General features: G+C 35.0%; 1 long non-coding RNA gene across 25 annotated transcripts; it reads left to right on the top strand.

The window, feature by feature from the left end:
* Positions 1 to 2,619: 2,619 nt before the first annotated feature.
* LOC110922635 lies at positions 2,620 to 8,059 on the top strand. Of its 25 annotated transcripts, none has more exons than XR_004893759.1 (14): positions 2,621 to 2,943; positions 3,008 to 3,082; positions 3,177 to 3,318; positions 3,401 to 3,473; positions 3,632 to 3,791; positions 4,467 to 4,787; positions 4,889 to 4,968; positions 5,153 to 5,427; positions 5,573 to 5,710; positions 6,696 to 6,888; positions 7,030 to 7,081; positions 7,165 to 7,470; positions 7,569 to 7,608; positions 7,715 to 8,059. It is a non-coding gene; the product is annotated as an uncharacterized LOC110922635 (long non-coding RNA). The 25 variants fall into 25 exon arrangements; XR_004893753.1 differs by having other exon boundaries at positions 2,622 to 2,938; positions 3,280 to 3,318; positions 5,153 to 5,302; positions 6,660 to 6,888; XR_002583329.2 differs by having other exon boundaries at positions 2,622 to 2,938; positions 5,153 to 5,302; positions 6,660 to 6,888.
* The last annotated feature ends 2,394 nt before the right edge of the window (positions 8,060 to 10,453 follow it).

The following is a 10,453-nucleotide window of genomic DNA, read 5'->3' as shown; positions in this document are numbered from 1 at the left end:
ATACTCGGATGTGCGGGAAAGGCGTTGAATTTTTAGAGTCCCACTTAGCCAAAACAATGTCCTCGTCGTTGTCCCACTAGGAGGATGAGTGTAAATTTGGTTATAATACCTGCTAAAGGTATTAATGGTCTTGTTCATTTTACGCCACTTGCCCGAGACGGATTCGACATCACGCGCCGGGCCTTGCTCCATAAGCCGGTTAAATCTTTCCGTTGTCGCCTTCCAAAAACTACTACCCATTTGGTTGTTGCCTAAATTTAAAAAAAAATGCATTAGTAAAAAAAATAAATCTTTTTAAATTTAAATTAAAAAATAAACTTTGGTTCATACCGACGACCTGGCAAGTTGAGGACTTAACAAACGCTATTGCTAGCGCCTCCTCTACTTTCGACCAAGGTCTCGCATTTACTCTCGAACCGCTTTTTGGCGCGGTTGCGGGTACGGTTTCAACCGCCTTCTCCTTCCCCTTGTTTTTTTTTTGCGCTTGAGCTCTTGAGGTGGCGATTCGGGGATGACTTCTTCATCATCTTCGTCAAGTTGAACCGGTTCGGAAGTTGGCGGTTGCGATTGGAATTGTTCAAACGAGTTGCGTTGCATGATTTGTTGGAGTGCTTGGTATTGTTGCATTTGTTGAACTTGGGACATTTGTTTGAAGGCGTTTGGTGATTGTTGGAAACCCGAAAACGTAAATTGCGGAGACACCCATGAAGGATCCTAGCCGGAGTGTAAGCGGGAGTCGAAAAAAAGTTAGGTTGGTTCGGGTTGGGGTAGTTCAGGTTGGGGTTGTTTGGGTTGAATGGATTCATGATTGTATAAAAAAAAGGAGTGTTTTTTATAAAATTGGATGAGAATGGGAGAAGAATGGGAGAAAATGATATAAAAATGGATGAAATGAGGGTATTTATTTAAAGTTAAAAAGGTTTTTTTTTTTTTTTTTTTTTTTTTTTTTTTTTTTAAATATAGCCATTGTTTAACAGTTGAAAATTTGAAAAGTGGTCCGTCCTCTCCGTCTTGTGAGAGCCGAATAGCCTAGCCGAGCCCAGGGGACGGTGTGGGGGACCGGCACCGGGCCACAGCCGGCCCCATACCCTCTAGTCTAACAAATTTGAGAGATACATCTTTTTTTTTTTCCAACTCATTTTCAAAAGTCAAGAATGACCATTCCGCTGTAAGGACTTAGCTTGGTTTTCTCTTCTTTATTATATGAAATAGGGAAATTGGATATTAGTAATATAAACTTTGACCTGTTGGCCGACAATAATCTCAATTTGAGAATTTTTTTCATGATAGTCTAAACTTTCAAACTATTTTCCTTCACTAAGCCTTTTTTCAACTGGGGACTAACTCAATTAGTTTTTGGTGACATGGCTATTGACATGGACGGTGATGTGTACAGAAAAAACATTAGCGAGCTCATTATATGGATGATGATATTGTCAACGATATGAAAAAGAATTTTTTTTTTAAAAAAAGAAAACATTTTAAAATACTATATATATATATATATATATATATATATATATATATATATATATATATATATATATATATATATATATATATATATATATATATGATAATGCTAGGTAGAAAACCCTAAAAATTTGAGAAAACCCAACCTCCCGACTTTTTTTTTTTTTTTGAAAAAAATAACACATGTAATATACATGTTTTTAAGAGTTTTGAGCCAAAAAAATCAAAAAATCGCCGAGTGGTTTTTTTTTTTAAAAAAAATAAACAAGTTTCAGCAACTTTTTCACTAACATGTGTTAGACAAAAAAAGTGCTGAAACTTGTTTATTTTTTTTTAAAAAAAACACTCGGCGCTTTTTTGATTTTTTTTGGCTCAAAACTCTTAAAAACATGTATATTACATGTGTTATTTTTTTTCAAAAAAAAAAAAAAGTCGGGAGGTTAGGTTTTCTAGGGTTTTCTCAAATTTTTAAGGTTTTCTACCTAGCCCTACCCTATATATATATATAGGGGAAGGTTCAAATGAAAACCACTAGTTATTGTGAAAACTCGAAAACTAATTAAAAAAAGCCAAAAAAACATACAAAATTATTTTTTTTAATTTTTTTTTGCAATCAAAATTTCGCAGGTTTTTTAATATAAAAAAAAAATTTCAAAAAAAAAAAATTTTTTTTTTTGTGTAGTGCACATGTCTAATACTGCACATATGTATGTGTACTACACATGTGTATTATTACACATGTGCACTACACAAAATTTTTATTTATTTTTTTTTTGAAAAAAAGTTTTTTTTATATATAAAAACTAGCGATTTTTATAAAAAAAAAATTGAAAAAAAAAAAAAATTTTTTGTGTGTTTTTTAGGCTTTTTTTAGTTAGTTTTCGAGTTTTCACAATAAAAGTGGTTTTCATTTGAACCATCCCCTATATATATATATATATATATACTACTTTATAAAGCATATAGGAAGGATAGAAATGGTCATTTGCCATTTTATAAGTCTTTGAAGCCCATTGTACAACCTGTTAAGCACAAAGTGGTTGAAAAATTGTTTTCAACACATGCTGATACTCACGCGGATTTTACCCGGATCAACTTGACCTGTTTTACTTTGATGGATCCAATATAAACTTTCTATCACTCTATCTAAACCACAAAATTCATTTCATCCATCCTGCCGCTCCACCTTTCTCTACAAACCCTAGATCCTCCACCGCTCCTCCACCTTTCATCCATGGAACCGGTCGTCGCCATCATCGTCCTCTCTCCTTCTCCACTCCAACAGTTGCTTCATGATCTAGGGTTTCACTGAGAAACCATTCGTTTCATGATCTAGGGTTTCTCTGTAGATCTGACGCTATCTCAGCAGATCCGACACCAGATCGATTTCTATGGCTTCTTTCCCGGTGGCTTCAAGATCCGACACTATCTCGGTAGATCCGACACCAGATCTACTGGTTTGACCGTAGGGTACCTTTCTTTTTACCGTATCTTTTTTTTTTGTTATTTGAATCTAATCTGGGTAATGTTTCAGATCTTCCGTTTGGTTGTGGGTTCGTCAACGATGGTGGTTGTGGGTGGAAGATCTGGCCAGATCTATGGTTTATTTGTAAGTAGATTTATTTTTGTTTAAATTTATAGGTTTTTTTTTATGTGTTTTATGTTTTAGGGAGATTTCATTTGGTTTTCGGTTTCTTTGACAGTGGTTTCAAAATCAGGGAGGTTTTTAACTATATAAAACTATATTAACCATTTGAAATTCTACATAAAAGTATCAGTGTAGAAATAGTCTGATGATGATGACAGGTTGATTTGAAGGCTAAACAACTCAAGAAGGCACAAGTTGTAAGATTACTGATTTTGATAACGTGTTTGTTTCTGATCGCTTCTTTTATTCATCGATGTTGTCTTCTACTTTCTGTTTCAGGTTGTTTGATCATCCAGAGCTGTTTTATTTGGTTTTTTCATCACCTGATACCCTAATTTATTCATTTGAGGAAGTAAGTGACCCTTTTTAGCTTTTTTTTACTGTTCTGATTGGTTGGTTATTAGTTCTTAGTTTGAGTTAATTTGTTATATTTTTTCTGTTTGATCATCCAGAGCTGTTATATTAGATATGAACGTTGCTAATGTTTTGCAGCAATGACTTTGTTTGCAGCTTCGGATTTGGGTATCCTATTGGCTTGCTTACACAAAACACCCACGCGCACCAACACGCACACTGTACCATCAAATTTTCATCGATATCATTTAAAGCAACTTTTAAAGATTCAGATGTCTCCAGTTAGATACTTAACCCAATAGTATATGATGATAAGGTTTGTGAAGTTATATATATCATTTTATTTCCTTGACATGATATTAGTTATTCAAGTATGCGATTAAAATTGTTTTTATCAACAGCTTCAAATATGCTATTAAAATTGTTTTTATCAATGGCTTCAAGTATGCTATCAATTTATTAAACCATCTTGGCAGCTGATTTGCCACAAATAACATATAGTTGACTATTCATTCTGTATTTCTCCTTATTTTGATCTTATAGTGATAGCAATTGGTCTGCTTGAGAGTATTTCTTTAGTAGGGGATATGGAATTTGCTATTGTTGATGAAGCTACCATTTGGAATTTTTTAATACCTTTATTTCTAGAAAGTAGAAATCAAGCTCTAAACTCTTTTAATTGGAAGAATCTCTCTTTAATGAAAAAGATATGAGCAAACCACACATTTAGCCGAGGCAATATAAAAGTGTAGAATGGTCATATTAGAAGGGTAGATTTGTTATACTGGAAGGGCAGAATGGTCATCTTGCGACTTTTATTTTGTCGGAAATACCTACAGAATAGGCTTCAGATCGTACGTTATGTTTCCTTTTTCAATTTTATTTTCTTAAATTGCATACGTGAATCCAGAGGTGAGGGTTGTGTGTATATTTTTTCTTCTTACATGGTATCATATTTATAATGTAATGCGACTTTTTATTCACTTTTCAGAGACAATGGTGTGGAAACGAGTGGCCGCAAGGTGTGATATGATCAATCTCAACAACTTCATATAAGGAAGCAAATGCATGAAACAATGTACTCTCACAACTGAAATAGAAAATGTTCCCTAAAACATGTGGCGTTGGAATGCACTCTCCTGTCACACTAAAACATGTTCTTCCACCAAAAGCGCAGCCTAAACAGTGCACCAACACAGAACCGTTTCGATTAGAGGTGTAGCAAGGCATGGAGAAGTACAAAAGGAAATGGAAGAAAGCCTAACCCACCTAACCCACCCCATGGTGTTGTAAGAAGCTCAATGGCTAAAAGGTTTTAAATTTCTTAATTTCATATTAACTTTATAATTCTTACCAACTCCTTAGTTTGTTATAACTGCTATTTCTATTTTTGCAACATGGTCTGCTGATCAGTTTGTTTCATGACTGAACTCGCCTGATTTATTCAAAGCTGAAGGATACAAGAGGGGAATCCAGAAAGTTGTACAACCAAGGTAGTATTCTGGTCTACTTTGTTATAAATCTTATACTATTTTATTTCATTAATTAGGATTATAATTGTTCCTTTGATTAGGTCCAATATGTCATTTTCTTAAAACTAACAAACCTATATATCTGATAATTTAGTGCGCTTTATAATTAGTTAACGTAGTTTGATTTTGGTTCTACAAACAACAGGAAAGGGTTTGTAGTTGAAGGTGGGTAAAAGGGTTTTGAGCATGTTATGATGGATACCACAAGAAACCTGAACACCAGACTCCAGGCACCACCTCAGCTGCTTCAGATATGAAGACTCCAGCAACATCTAATGTGTCTCAGTCTCATGAGGTTAACATTTAAACTTGATGACTATATAATATATTACAAGTTATAACATCATAGTGCTTTCGGAAGCTTGATGGCTCACTATTATGACAACCTCATGGTGTTGTAAGAAGCTCAATGGCTAAAAGGTTTTAATTTTTTTAATTTCATATTAACTGTATAATTCTTACCAACTCCTCGGTTGAAACCTTGAATTACCAACTACTATGTAATAGAAATAACTTTGGGCATCACCGACCGCTAATTCTTTGCTTACTTTTTGTTTCCTACTAGATCATTGCCTACCCGTTTAGAAGTCTAATTCATGGTATGCAACAACTGTGAGGAGATACGGAGCTAAACGGGTCATCAGTTACAAATTTGACAATACTTAGATCGGCTAATTCGAAGATTTTTCATGGCTTGCTTCTGGTTCGTAATACTACATTGCCTTCTGCTCAAGAAATATTAATTTGTTCATTACTTTGTATCGGGTTTTGCAATTTTGGTACCTAAGGCTGGGATGTTTAGGATTTGTTATTAGATGTAATCTGTTCTTTGGTCCTGAGTATAGTGCAACCAATACCTTGCTGGATACAGTTGTAATGCCTGTTTAATCAACGCAAGTTGGATTGGCTGTTAAAACAAAAAAATTAAACTCACTAAAGAACAAGAGCAACAAAGAAATCAAATTTACTTTTATTGTTGCCTGCAAAATAGTACATGCTCAGATGCAAAAGAAGGAACATTATATCACTTCAAATAGAAGCTAGAAAACAACTAATGAACCTAAATAACCGTGAGAGATCAGGCCAGCTACTGTTGACCAACGAATCTTTAATATTAAAACTCAAACAAATCAGAAGCACCTCACTTGCATGAACATGAACTTAAAGGTTTCTTTTACGAGACTCGGTCAACTATTTGATATTTGAGTTATTGGAGGGTGTGGTATAAAGCCCCTAGAGGCTTTATCACGTCACGTCAGATCCACCTAGGCGTCACGTCATATGGGGGGCTTTAAAGCCTCTCCTTTTAACTTGCATGTTGTGGTATAAAGCCCTCTATTAAACAAAATTAAAAAAAAGATTTATTGGTTAAAAATAGGTGGGTCCCCTCTATTAAACTCAATTATTTTAATTATTTAATTAGTGATCAAAGTTGCCTCTTTTATTTAAAGTATAATAATAATAAAAGAGATTAACTTATGTATGATCCTCATGTGTTTTAGTTGTTTAAGTATTCAGATCTTTAAATATAATCTCAGGTTTGTTTCTTTGGGTTTATGGATCCTGAACTAGCTTTTGTGAGAGTTGCACACCCTAATCAATTGATCTTTTTTATCTTCTTATGGTTGTTGATTTTTGCATCTTGTTTCTAGAAAGAATATGGGGCCCTTTTTCATGTCTGACCACAGGTGAGCGGGAGGATATTTGAGCGCCACAATTCAACATTTAAATAGTTTTAGGAGGGGGAGAAAACGAGATAGAGAGAGAAAGAGAGCCATACCTGCCAATGCAGATGCAGACTTGCAGCTTTTGAGTCCTCATGAAAGAGAAAGACAACTAATGTAGCAGAAGAAACACAATCTTTAAGGACATGAAGAAAATGTATGCCATGGCAATTGTCACTTTATTATTTAATGTACATTGATTATTTAATTTGTTTTATACCATTAAAGATTTTATTTTGGTAGAAACTAACATGTGAGAAACTGTTTGAACTAATTTGTGCTCATTTTTCTGATGCAGGTGCTACCAAAACTTGAAAGAATCAAATCCATGTTTACTCGGCCTCTATCAGGTTATTAAATACTTCTGGATAAGTGTATTGAGATTTTTTGGTTACTGTCGTTTGATGAATGACGTGGCTCTTTCTTAAACCAGGGACGGGTTCCGGTCCAGGTGCACATATGCATAGAACCGATGAGGTTTGGCATGACGATGCGTCACAGGAAGCCATTGAAAACTGGCCTGATAGGCCTTTTGATCCGCCAAGAATGTGCATTTGGGCGCTGCAGGGATATATGTGTATGCACGATTCTTATATGTATTCAATGTCGGACTGTTTTGTGACGATGTGAGGATGATGATCAATTTCAAGCCTTCAACTTAAATGGACTACTCCAGTTGTAGAAGTGAGTCTGTACATACAAAAGGCATCATAACCGACTCTTAAACAAGAGCTTGAACGTATGTGTTTTGATTATCGCTTTTTTGTATAATAATCTTCTATTTGTTCGTCTTTTTGGTTGTTAAATAGATATTGAATACCGAATTTGTTCGTCTAGGGTATTCAATGGTGCTGTTGAAGACCAAACAGCAGTCAAGGTTAGTTTGTCTTTCTGATTTCTTTCTAATCCACATATGATGGATTCTATTCTCGAAAATAACTGTGTTGATAATTGTGTTTTTTGGGAATTGGATGTGAGTTCAGGTACAAAGAGATTTGCTAGGCTGAACCTCAGAGATTGCTGGTATTGGTTGGGAGGTTGTCGGAGGCATAATCCCGAGTGTTTGCTTTGGCTAAGAATGGGTTCACGACCTTTGGGTTGTAGCGAGTTCAAGCCTGAGCGAATCATATATGGACATGATTATATGTTTTAGTCTCATTAGTCAACTGTTTGCTGAAAAATAGTCAACCTGTGAACACGTGTGACGTAATTGGTTTTTACTTTTTTTATTTCATAAAAATGTTGATTTAGAAAATTTGAAGTGTAAATGGACCGTGTTCGTGTCAATTTGTGATTTTTATTGCATTAATTATGGTCTCTATGTGCTAGACTGCCAGCTATGGGATATGTCTGAATCTTGATGTGTTGATTGCGTGAATACAAGTGAAAGTATCTTACAAGTCTTTAATTTCATAACTTATTCATACGCTCTTAAGTGATAAAGACAAAAACGCAATATACCAAAGGTACATGCAAATGAAAGTGTTATGCTATTACTGTGCTTATACAGTTGTACATATTAAGGGAGACATCAAAGAAAATCGTTGTTATATTAACGCCTTTACAAAAAAAAAATCACTTTTGTATGAAGTTCACATCACATTCCTCATAAGTCCTACTATGATATAATGTAAAAGGAAAAAAGGGTCAACATTATTGTAAACAACGCTTAGTTACCATTGCAACGCAAACAAACCTAAATCAATGGAATTGTAAATTGTCGCCGTCGCCGTATCGCGCGGGTTTTCCACCACAGGCATTAATCTTCCGCCGCAACGCGAATAAACCTAATTCAACCGAATCGTAAATTGTCGCCAACGCAGTTTGGTTTGTTTACATCCTTTTAAAACTCTTTAAATCCCTAATGACCGGTTTTGAAGTACCTTAACCTAATATTTAGATTTTAGTTATGACCCAACTGAACTGAACCTTTTCATGCACACGCTTAGAATTACTAACAAGTGTTGTGTTTTTCGTTCCATCGCGAATTTGGTTTTGGTTATGGCTCAAAACCGAACCGCCCTGAACATAGCCCTAAACTCACCGACCTAAGTGATATGTTTCCCGCCGCATCGCGCGGGTAAACGACTAGTATATATATATATATATATATAGGGGGCTGCTAGAATGAGAACCACCCCGAGTTGTAAGAACCGCGAGAACTACACCCCACGGAGCGCCGTTCGCCGCGATTTTTTTTTACAAGTAGATGTGTGCATTATAAACACGACCGTAAAAAATCACGGCGAACGGCGTTCCGTGGGGTGTACTTTTTTACACCTCAAGTTTGGTGTTTTTTAATTTTTTTTCTTTTTTCTTTTTTTTTTCACCAAACTTGAGGTGTAAAAAAGTACACCCCACGGAGCGCCGTTCGCCGTGATTTTTTACGGCCGTGTTTATAATGCACACATCTACTTGTAAAAAAAAATCGCGGCGAACGGCGCTCCGTGGGGTGTAGTTCTCGCGGTTCTTACAACTCGAGGTGGTTCTCATTCTAGCGGCTCCCTATATATATATATATATATGTATATATATATATTAGAGGTAAAGGTTTCTGTAAAAAAGACCAAAAGTGTGAGAAGGATAAGAAAGAATCTACACCATTAGATCTTTGATCTAATGGTTTAGATTAATAGGGACCAAATTGTAAAATTTGTATTATCTTTTTGGACTGAATTGAAAATTCTAGGGGTAATAAAGTCTTTAAATCCATTCCAAAATAGGTAACTGTAATCAAAATCCCTACAATTTCGATCTCTCTCTCCAATCGCACGACCAGAGCTTACCCTCATCTCCTCCGCCTCATCTTCTCTGTCGATCTCCTCCGTCCTGCATCATCCTACCGCCGGAACAATCAGTTGATCTGATACAGTGATCAATGTGAAGATGAATACTAGAGAGAGAAACCACAAGTCAATGAAGACGAATCTGCATCATCCTACCGGAACCAAACCCTAGCATTGAAATCGAGATTTTGAACTAATTTTGGATTAGGTTTTCGAGAATTTGAGATTGAAATTGATCGAACTTTATCAATCATTTCATCATCCGTCTTGATCATTGATTAATTATCGCACGACCAGATGATCTCTCTCTCTACATGACAGCAGCGGCGGAGCGGCAGTGGTGGTGCCGGAAGTGGAGAAGATGATACAGAGGTGTTTTTATCTTTTTGTGAATGGTGTTTTTTTCTTTTTTTTCTGAATGGAGTTATTATCTTTTATGAATGGTGTTATTTTTTACTGAATGGTGTTATTTTTTACTGAATGGTGTTATTCTTTTCTGAATGGTGTTATTTTGTTTCTGAATGGTGTTATTTTCTTTTTCTGAATGGTGTTATATTTATTTACTGAATGGTGTTATATTCTTGTACTGAATGGTGTTATTTTGTTTACTGAATGATGTTATTTTTTGTTTACTGGATGGTGTTTTTTGTTTCTGAATGGTGTTATTTTGTTTCTGAATGGTGTTATTTTTTGTTTATTGAATGGTGTTATATCTTGTATTGAATGGTGTTATTTTGTGTACTGAATGGTGTTATATTTTTTGTTTACTGAATGGTGTTATATTATTTTTGTAAAAACACCACGAACTGAACTATGAATTTTTTTAAAACACCATGTCATGAACATGCTCTGCTTATGTGAATGATGCAAAAAAAAAAAAAAAAAATTTAAATGAATGATGTTATGAACGGTTATAATTCCTTAAATCAAGGATTT

Source organism: Helianthus annuus, chromosome 5, assembly GCF_002127325.2.
Source record: "Helianthus annuus cultivar XRQ/B chromosome 5, HanXRQr2.0-SUNRISE, whole genome shotgun sequence".
Lineage (NCBI taxonomy): Eukaryota > Viridiplantae > Streptophyta > Magnoliopsida > Asterales > Asteraceae > Helianthus > Helianthus annuus.
This window is presented reverse-complemented; position numbering and strand designations above follow the sequence as displayed.